We start from the raw sequence: 11,212 nt of genomic DNA on the forward strand, positions 1-11,212 counted from the left end.
TTTCAGTTGATGTGCAGTAAGTTCTTGAGGGATGGATGAGTACTGCCATTTGTTCCATCACATTTCCGGGTATGCCTCAATGAACTTGTAAAGAACACAAAGATTAAAGTGACTAGTGCTGAGAACTGCATTACATTGGTAAACATCAGCACTAGTCACTTTTAAACTTGATTGAAACTGCACAATGAAGCACTATGCCAGCCACGGCTAGTGCAAAATCTGCAACCAATTAGAGAAAATCAATAGTAACTATTAGTAATCAAGATCTATGTACAGTACTTGCATGTTCTGTGGCTTTTGACCATATCGCAGTAGATGACTGTGTGACATGGTTAACTGGCACCGAATAAAATCTCATTTTGTCTCGTGACAATACGCAAACATGCAGCAGCTTGCTACCCTCCCCTTGCATGCCCACATTAGTGGTTTTCTTCAGTCTTTGCTACATGAATACACGATAAGATTAAGAGATAATCATGTTTAACTGTGATTTAGATGGAAGCAAATTACCATTAACCAAGAACAACCTGAAGTATTACATCCAGCAAGTTAGAAACAATTTAAACGTGTACAACTTTAGGCCCAGAATAACAGCGTACGCAGTATCCATCACTTTTGGTTCTTTTGCCGTCTCTTAAATAACCAGCCAAAACTGAATTTGTTACAAAACACAAAGAAGAAACAGCATGAAATCAGGGAGCCCTCCAGAACCCATACTGGACATCAAACAGTGTTCTCAGGGTTCAAACAATTTTCCTCTTCAGCGATCACATATCTATTCACTTCTGTTCCAGCCCATTATTCAAGCAAGCTGTTTAACCCGCGCCCATGACCATGGGTCAGACGTTCAATTAAACTAGTAAATCTGAGTGAATCAAGCTGGAATATATCCTGCTTCCAAGATGAACCCGATTCAAGTTGACCGGCTCAGGCTGTGGTCACAGCAGTGCACCCATTCACTCGTTTGCTGGGTTTTTTTCACTTGGCTGTAAACGGACACCATTAGCCAGTAGGGTCGTTAAGCCACTTTAGGCCAATTAACGTTCCTTGACACGCAACACACTCAGCTGGAAAGCTCGTGTTTAGGTTTTAACAAAGACAAAAGAAGTGGGAGACTGTGAGGAGCACGAAAGCTGTTTTTTATTTAATGCTTAATAACAAAACATCCATTATTGTGTTATGCTGGCTGCAAATTAAAGACTGACGCTTTTCAAAGAGGGAGTGAAAGGAAGGAAATGAGAAGGAGCTGAGAGGTAGAAAGGTCAGGTAAGGAGAGACCGAAAAGGAAAGGATGTGAGGCAGTGAATCAGAACTTGGTGTTGATTTCAATCTGTATCCCACGGTAATTTACAGTATTTTTAGTCTTACTAGAGGATTTTTGAGCATCCTGAAATGCTTTAATGACTACACGAACACATTGCTCATTCAATAACTACAAGACATAAAAGGGAAACAGAAAAGCACTTGCTACAATATACTGTAACATCTGTAATCAGCAAAATGAAATGATGACAGAGACAGACGGGGGAAAAAAAAGCTAAAAAATGTTGCGGTTTCCAAATAACAGAGAAGAGAGGAAGAGAGAGAGAGTGAAAAAGGGAAACCCTTAAATGACTCAGTGAAAAATATTTATTCAAAAACAAGCAAAAACAGAGAAAAATGCTGAGAAGATGTAGTGCTCTTTAGGTGATTATAGCCTTAGTCCCCAGCCCTGCAATAAAAACTTCATATAAATATATAAGCTGTGTATTTACCAAATACAACCACAGTGCTGTTTAGAGCCCTGTCTGAATTCTGCTACAAGGTACATGTTAAGTTCCTACCAGACAAGCAAGAGAGAGGTTCTCTGACACGCTGTATACAACCAAATGAAAGGGAAAATGGGAAGCACATTGCAACAGATTACATAATGTTGGTCTTGTATACTTTGATTACAGACCATGAGGCCAAGTGCATCATGCATATATAAACGAGGTAGATACACAGTGAAACTGACATAAGTTTCACATATATGCAAACACAAATGCGTCCACTGAAGGGAGGAAACAAAGAATCAGCAACAAGGTGGATGGTTACAGAGTAGATGAGATCGGTTTCTATGCTTTGACATGCAACTGTGTTTTGTCAGGCCTATCCATATGGCTGCACTGACTATGCCACAAAGAGAGCATTGTTTCTGTGTGGAGCCTGATTTCCTACTCCAGCTAGGAAACACAGTTAGTTTGCGTTGCGCTGAATCCCACTGAGGTTTCTGGAACTATCTGCATGTAAAATACATTTAAGCATATGTCCTGCTAAAGATGTTACCGGTATATTTAGTAACGTGTTATCATGTCTATGCTTTCTTATTCCGGTCCTTTGCTGTGTCCCATACTACACACTGAACAAACCATTCTTGTATTCTTTGGGTTTTCCACTTACCACTCTTCTTATATTTGCTGTGGCAGCAGATTGCAGTACATTCTGCTCTCGTGCACTTCCCAAGCCAACAAACAGTCATTGACAGTCACTCACTGAACGCACCAATTTGTCAAGTGTGTGATGGTGAGAAAAGTTGCCTTTCATGTGTAGTTAACTGCAATACTTTACCTTAACATGACCCTCACTGTCACTTGTACAACAAAAATAGTGAATATGACCACTTTCCAGCAGAATTACACAGCCTCGACATGTACTCATGAAATCTTCCAAATTTGTAAATTTATGGTTCAGTGTAGCATGTTCACATTCTTCACCTGTCCAGGGACTGCCCATCTACCTGCCACATGGAGGCAGTGTACAAAGTATGTGCAACAACCAGTCTGCAGGCCACTCTTGCTTCTCTTATTGGTCCATCAGCTAGCCGCGTAGAAGAACGAAGTTATAACACACAAAGCTGAATGTAACCAAATGTTAAAAACAATGACAAGTATCTAGCATGGTTAGTGCTGTTCATACTGTATTGTTTGATCTTTTATGGCTTTTTTTTCCACAGTTCTCCTGTTCCCAGTTAGCTCCTCAGTCAATCCCTTCCGTATTCCCACGCGTTCCCACGTGCAGACGGACAAATTTGCGGAACTATAAATTAGCCATAACTGTACCTTGCTGGAAGCAGATGACATATGGGTATGCCGGAGCAGGAATAGGAAAGAAAAGGAGAGGGAGCAACAATAGAGTTCAGCAAGAGAGTTTAGACTGACTGGTTTCATTGTGCTGATCTGGGCCCGAAGTGCCACTTAGCCAAATGATGACAAGTAAAGAGACAGTTTGTTGCTCACACCTTAAAATAAATAAGTGGCTGTAAGTTTCTTGGAGCCACTCTTTCATTGTGTGCTCCCTTGCTTTGTTTTTTGCTTTCTAAAAAAAATCATTTTTCTCATTATTGTCTCCACTGTCTTCATCTTTTGCCCATCATCTTCTCTTGTTTCCCTGCGTCACGCTTTCTGCTTACCTATCCCTGTGATTTCAGCTAATCGGCTTTGCCTCTGCTATCTCTCCCTCTGCTCCCACCCCCAACCCCTCCCCTTCGGATACTCAAAGCCATATCTAATTGTAACCATCTGTGTGTTTGATGATTACAGTGGTAGCTCTGTCAGACTCTGAGAAACGCAAGTATAGCACATAGAGGCGGCACCTACACATGCACGTGTGTGCAGATAAACGCACACATACAGACACACACACACACATCTGTGCCATTGATGACTCCAGAGAAGAAGGGGAAAAAACGCATAGAGAGGAAGCAATTTCAAAGTGTCTCCTCCCAATTCATGTCACTGTGGTAAATATTTTCATATCATGGTTTTGTGAAGTGACAGTGGTCCAAACCGCAAGGATAAGGATTTCACAGAAATGGAAATGGGGGTGACAAATCGTTGGATAAATGGTCCTCTTCCTCTTTTCTGTATGCCCTGGGAAAATATAATAGTGCCAGGCTTTGTGCATTGTGCTGCTGATTTTCTCAATTAGAAAGAATGCTGTTTTTGTCCTCCAAAACAAAAGAATTACATGGATTTGAAATTAAAGAAAGCTGGGGCAAAGAGGGAAGAGAGGCAGGAGCAGAGGGCATGAGAGAAGAGGAAGAGCGGCGATCTGGTTTCCTGCTTGTTAAGAGGAGAAGAGTAAGGGTTTGGGCTTTTTTCCTCATCAAGTTAGTAGAAGCAGATGGGAATCTCAAAAACACATTTGAGAAAATGCCGTTGTATATTCTCACTTATAATCACTTATTAAAACCTAAAGAAATCTGAGACTCTCTGTCCCTCTGAAGGATGTAGTAGAAAGAAGGATCCAGGTTTCTCGCATTTTCTTTCTGCTGCCATTTAAAAGTAAATCCACTTAAGTTTATTACTCTGGTATAAATGCCCTGTCCTCCAAAGCACATTGTTATAAACACATTAAGTAGTTCCTTTAAAAAAATTTAAAATGCTTGATAAATATTTTGACCTACGAAGGCCAAGTTATAGGTTGTTGTATGTGCAGTCCGTTCTGGGCCACTCCAGTGGCACTCCAGCACGACCATTAGAAAGCTGGATTTTCTTACAGCGCTGTGCTACTTTGGATTGTGCTCTCAAGTCGAGCGAAATGAGCAAGTAGTCGTTACGGTTTTGCTGTCAATAAGAATTCAATTCAATTCAATTTTATTTATATAGCGCCAAATCATAACAACAGTCACCTCAAGGCACTTTATATTGTAAGATAAAGCCCGTACAATAATAAAAAAACTGACAATCATATGACTCTGTATGAGGAATCACTTTTGCGACAGTGGTAAGGAAAAACTCCCTTTTAAAAGGAAGAAACCCATGGCAGACCCCGGCTCAGGGAGGGGCAGCCATCTGCTGGGACCATTAAGAGGTGAGGGGAGGAAGACAGGACAAAGACACGCTGTGGAAAAGAGCTACAGATTAATAATAACTAAGAACATGTGAAAGGAGTAAGGAAAACATTTGTGGAGGAAGACAACTTTCAAAAGACCTGTAGCTAAGAGTATATTAATGGTTCTGCTTATAAGCTATGACAAAAAGTGAATGCAGTATGTACAATTTTCTCCAATAAGGAGTCTAAATTCTTTCAGCTTGTTAGTGAAAATTGGTGTAAAAAACATGAAAGACAGGAAATATTAGTCGCTCTCCTGCCAGGCAGTGAGCCCTCTGCTACTGCCAGTTTGGTCCGCTCACCAGTTTATAAGCGTTTAGTGTTCTCCAGTTAAGAACTATGCAGCCACTCTTAAAAATGCAGACACACAGATGCTAAGGTGGTGAGCAGATGTGCACGAGCTGGTAATTCTGGACCATGATCAGCATGTGAACAAGCACTTGGTGTGGATGCAGTGGATTCTAGTTTATGAAAATGCTTTCTGTTGAATATGTTGCATCATTAAGATGACAGAAAGTGAAGCTCTTTACAAGAAAGAACTAGATCTTGGCAGTAGGCTAAACAAGGGGATCCTAAGATTCTCCGGAGACTGAGACAGGACCATCTGATACTACAATCCAGGATGCATTCCTACCTAAAACACACCGACAGAGGATTTATGCATAGCTCTTATTCCAAAAATGTTATCTGTTCCACTTTTTAGCTGCTCAACTCTGCATCCTGTTTCTCATTTCTTCTTGTCTAGCTCTTGAGATATTTTACCAAGCTGCTTTGCCAGAACGCGCTGTGGGAGCGCAGCTGAAAGAACATGTTCTCTTTAGCCACCCAGCCATCCCTTCCTCTTCCTTGTATCTTTCTGCCATTCCTTTTCATCTCCCTCTCCCTCTTTATAGTATCCCCACTCTTCATTTGCTGTATCATGGTTGTATCGGGATGTGTGTGTGTAATGTGGGAAGAGCCTTGACAGGATTTATAAACTCCCAATGGATCAGCTGTCTGTGAATGTATTGTTACCAAAGCAGCTTCTTGATAATATTACAGCTGTCTAATGTGTGAATGGGCCAAAACTTCTCGCAGGGGAAGAACATGCACAACTTGGAGACAACATCTAAACACATTCACATCATTCACTAACTACATCCTCCACAGAGCTCATTACAAATGAAGGCTCTCCCGTCTCACCTTTTGAGATTTTTAAACAAGTCAGCATGCTTTTGAATGTTTTCTCTCATATTTATGTACACTGTTATGGTCATGCTCATACTCCAGGCCTAAATTTGAAATAATGGGGTCAGTGTCTGTGCAAGTCCCTGAGAGCCAAAAGCTCCTCTAAAGACTTTAAGATTTTCTTTTTCTCTTTTCTTGGCTCTGTATGATGTCACTGTGAGCCAGTATCCCAAGCACACAGCTCAAGCTGCGATCATAGAACAGCCACCCAGCTGCTGTTTATACCTTGTGTTTATAAGAGACAGCCAATCAGAAGAAGGTTTGCTTAAAGGGAGGAGCAGAGTTGTTTAGGACAGCTGATGAACTCTGGGGCAGCACTGCAGTCTAAGATAAGATAAATAGGGGTTATTTTGAGCCGTGGATCATGTAAAGCTTCTCTTGTAGTCAAGAATAAAAAAAGTTGAGAAAGAACTTAGTATAACAGGTCCAAAAGGCCAAGCTTATATTATTTCTGGAAGCCAAAAGAACCCAAGCACTTATTGGTACTAACAAATTAATAATAATAAAGATAAAAACATTAGTGAGGTTTAGTGAGGTGGCACTAGTGGTGCTGTTGTGAATGGATCGCATATTTGAGGGGATAACAGAGTGGGAAAACTGAAACTTACCATGTGTGTTAGAAGTGGTCAAAATTGTATGTGTCCTGGCATGAGGATGGTAAAATGGTATGCCATATGACAATCTGCAGCCTTCTATATTACGTTTCACTTGGACCGGAGGCAAACTCAGAGAAAATAACCATTTTTAAACTTAATTGTTGTTTCAGCACAGTTTTTCCAACATGCTAAGCTGGAGAATCCACCAAAACAAGTTCAATCTGTATCAATTTTAAGGTCTTAAGACCTTTGTGATATAGATTTTTAATGCTTAGGCGTCTGGGTCTGAACACATCATCTTGTCACTCCATGCACTAGCCCTAGGCTGTGTAAGAGGAAGCTATCAATAGCTGGTCAGGAAACATTTGTGTGTGTTTTTTAGCAAAGCCTGAAGACTGACAAATGTTTCTGTTCTGATGATGTGTTCTTTTTAGTAAGCCTGTTGGTTACAAAGGAAAAATTAACTTGGAAAACTCACACAGGCTAGCTTTATTATTATTTGTATTAGTCAAAAATCAAATGTCTAACAAATTAAAATCCAGCAGATAAACACTGTTTGAAACTTAAGCATCACTATACATATATGAATCTACACAAGAGTGATTTTTCCATGTTACATAATCACTATGAGCAAGCTTCCGTGCACATACCACATGCTGACACTTTCATTTCAACAAACCGCCCTGTCAGAATACTATATCATTATTAAATCACCTTTCCTTGAATGCATCTCCCTCTTTCTTTCTCAGTCTTTGAACCTCTCCCAGCTCTTTTCAACTGTATAGTTCCTGCAGTGATATTAATCTTGTCAGAATCAGGAATAAGTAAAGGAATAAGTAATAAGTTAAAAATGTTCGTCATATTTGGAGTTGTCTTTGAGGCCGCAAATATACTGGCTGACTAACATGTTAAAGACATCTTTATTTAAAAATATAAATGACAGTTAACGTCACTGTTTAGCTGGCAGCACCTCCAGTCTTCACAGTGTGCACATCCAAACACAACAGCTCGATACCAGTCAGGCGTGATGCTACAGTTATTTGGCACCATCTAGTGACCATTTTTATCTATCACGATTATCTTGGGAAGAGTAATGATTTTCTGATCTGCACACAAGTCCTGATGCACATCTGTTTCTACCATTAAAAACACAGAAAAAATGAAGATGAAAATATTTCTAACAAGTTTCTCGTAATAAAGTTTGTCATACCTGATTCCCTTTCATACAGCTGCCAGTGTGCATTAGCATAAAAAAAGATCTTTTGGATGAAATAATAAAAAAAATATATATATATATATATATATATATGCCTAAAATTTTGATTTTAAGCAGTCTGATCACTTGAAATATTTCCATGTAAATTTGTTCCCTAAGCACAATGTAAAACATTAAATCTCATCAAATCTGGTCAAATGAAATTTACTCAGCTGGTATACAGTGCCAAGCATATTTTGCTTAATGATCAATTATTTTAATAAATAAACCTCTATTTTATATATTTAAAATGCATTTAACTTGCACAGAATTATAACTGTTCTGCTTGACAGATATCATGCTGGAAGGCTTAAAATGTAACCATAAATATGCATCTCAGCTAGCATTTTACAGCAAAGAAGGAAGTGAGATCTTCAAATGAAAGTGCAGCAAATTCAGTGTAGTACGGTACCACAGTTAGAGACGCACATTTTACCCACACTTTTAAAGGGAACTTATCTAAAGTGTTGAATACACAAAGGTTTCTATGAAAACTTTGCCACTGGCTCAGCATGCAGGAGAACTTCATGTAATTGCGTTTTTTTGGGGGTTTTTTTTGTTACACAACACATCTTGTGAGTTAACTCTCATTTTATGTGCATGAGCTTTCTTCTTAGCAAAGAAACAGATGTCTTCTAATTCAATTACTTATCCTTTGTGTTAAGTCATTTATCAAAAAGAGTTTAAGGCCCACTCAAGCCTTGGCGAGTGTTTCAGCAGACATTATCTACAATAAAAACGCACAAGATTTCAACCTCCTCAAAGTAAGCAGCTCTTATCTCTGTATTTCTTAACAACAACCCTAGATAGTTGTGTACAACTGAAGCTTTAATGAACTTGTGGGCTTGTCCTAGTCAATGTCTGTTCTGTTCTTGTTTAATTTTATAAAGAAAAATGTCCGTGATGAACTAAAACTAAAACCTTAAGACTGCACTGCATATATCTGACCCCAAAACACTTGTTTGCTAAATGAAACATTTTTAAATATTCAAAGAGTGTGTGAAATGCCCCCAACAGTAATGCAACTGGTTGAAGATCTGACTGCACTGACCTGTTCTAAAATAATGCTGACAGGTAGGCAAGAAAACCTCTCCCTGTTATATTTTGATAACATGGTGCTTTACAGTATTTCTCCAAGGGCCACATGAGATCAAGACATACAGTATTGTGACAGGTCAATTAATTTCATCTACTTCAGCAGAAAATCCTTAACAATATCAAGGCTCAACTAAACCACTGTAGGTACAGATTAGGCAGGAAAGACACCGGTGAAGAGGCACTTAGCTTTAAGAACTAGCGTGATCCCAGCATCATTCAAACAGTGGGGCTGTTTTGTGGCAAAGGATCTGTGCGGACAGTTTGATCATTAAACTCAAGTCCTTATTTTTTAAAGTTTTTTAGTCATATCTGAAACCTTGATATTAACGATTGTGAACTTCCTCTGGAGGTGTCAGTACCAGCGCTGTAATCTTGAATCAACGGCCAAACACGACAGCCCTTCAGATTAAATATTTGCGTTCATTTAGCCAGATGAGTTTGTAGATTATCTGCTCTAAATGCAAATAACAAGCTGCTGATCAAGTTTTTCCTCTTTATGACTTAACTAATCAGGAAATCAGGGACTGAAAAAAATTATATCAGACATATACTGCCCTAAATTATATAATCCAATGCATGCCATTTCTGCATAAATAACAATTTATCTATTTTTATATTTAGCTGGTATTTCTGACCTTAATATTTAAGATGATTTGTGGCTGAAATCTGAATAGAAGCCATTAGCTTATCAGCATACCACACCATCGATCAAATAAGTAGCCACAGACAAGTAGCTCTCCTGCAACAAGTTAATTAATATGCCCAATGTTCACAGAGCTAAGAAAACCAGATCAAACATCACTGGATTAACCAAGACAACAAAAAAGTGGTAGCATTGTATGCAACACACTGATACTTTTAGTGACCTTTTGCAGTTGTCTTCTAAATTGCTAACTGTTTCTCTACACTGTTATTATTATTATTTTTTAATATCTGTATTTAGTGTGGGGCAGCATGGTGGCACAACAAAAATGTCCTGGGTTGGTTCAAATCCACCCTGGGGTCGGGGTCTTTAAGTGTAGAGTTTGGACGTTCTCCCAGTGTCTGCATGGGTTCTCTCCAGGTGCTCCGGGTTCCTCCCACAGTCCAAACACATGCATTCAGTGGGGTTACGTTAACTGGTGATTCTAAATTGGGCCATAGGTATGAATTTAATTATGAATGGTTGTCTGTCTCTATGTGTTAGCTCTGCTACAGACTGGCGACCTGTCCTGGGTGTACTCTGCCTCTCGTCCTATGGCAGCTGGGATTAATGAATTGATGACTGATGGATGGGATGAATTCAGTGTCCTCCTGCATTTACAGATCCCAAATCTATAAATATTTTTGTTACTTTTTTAAAATCCCAGATACTTTCCTATTCAGACCAAGTCTTTATCTTTGCACTACTTCCAAGCACTTTGCAACTTGTTCTCTAATGTGTGCATTTCTATTGTTTCTGTATATATTTCTCTTGTTTTGTATATATTTGTATTGTTTGCTATTAATTCCTGCTGTCTACTACTATTTATATTTTATTCCGGCACAGTTGGTGTGAAGCACCCACAATTTTGTTGTACATGTACAATTACAATAAAGGCCTATTCTATTCTATTCTTCATCAACCTCTTCAGTGTCTTCACATCAACAACAAGCTTCGCAGTGGCTTAATCCTGCTCATGTGTCTAAGCCAAACAATGAAAACTCCAGGGTCATTGCTCTGTAACAACCAACCCTGGCCTATCTAACCTCCACTGATCTCTGATTTCTTGACACTGACTTTTGTGAATACCAGAGAGAATCAGAGCTTCTTAATATTTCTCCTCAGTATGCAGTTAGAAAACATGAATGACACATGCATGGATAATCCAAGGTCAATATCAGTTCTAAAGTGAATCCAGTGGAGGTCACTGTTGTGTGGGAGCTGGTCCTCATGTGTCACCTCAGGGCAGAATTTTACCAACACAAACTCCTGAGTATGAGCTGACCTCAGAGTAACCTTCTTGGATCCAGATGTAAGCGTGTTGCAGAGGCAGAGGTGAATACAGGATTCCCGTCTGCATAATGCAGGACAGCCTCCAGTTGAGAAGGCACTGCAGCAGCAGCCCCACACCTCACATCACATGCACGTTGCATACAGGGAGATACTGGAGTGGGCGTGGTAACAGGCGGGGGGCGGGACTTTAAGGGCCGCAAAAGCCCA

This window comes from Haplochromis burtoni, unplaced genomic scaffold, assembly GCF_018398535.1.
Source record: "Haplochromis burtoni strain Fernald_Lab_line unplaced genomic scaffold, NCSU_Asbu1 Contig_240, whole genome shotgun sequence".
Lineage (NCBI taxonomy): Eukaryota > Metazoa > Chordata > Actinopteri > Cichliformes > Cichlidae > Haplochromis > Haplochromis burtoni.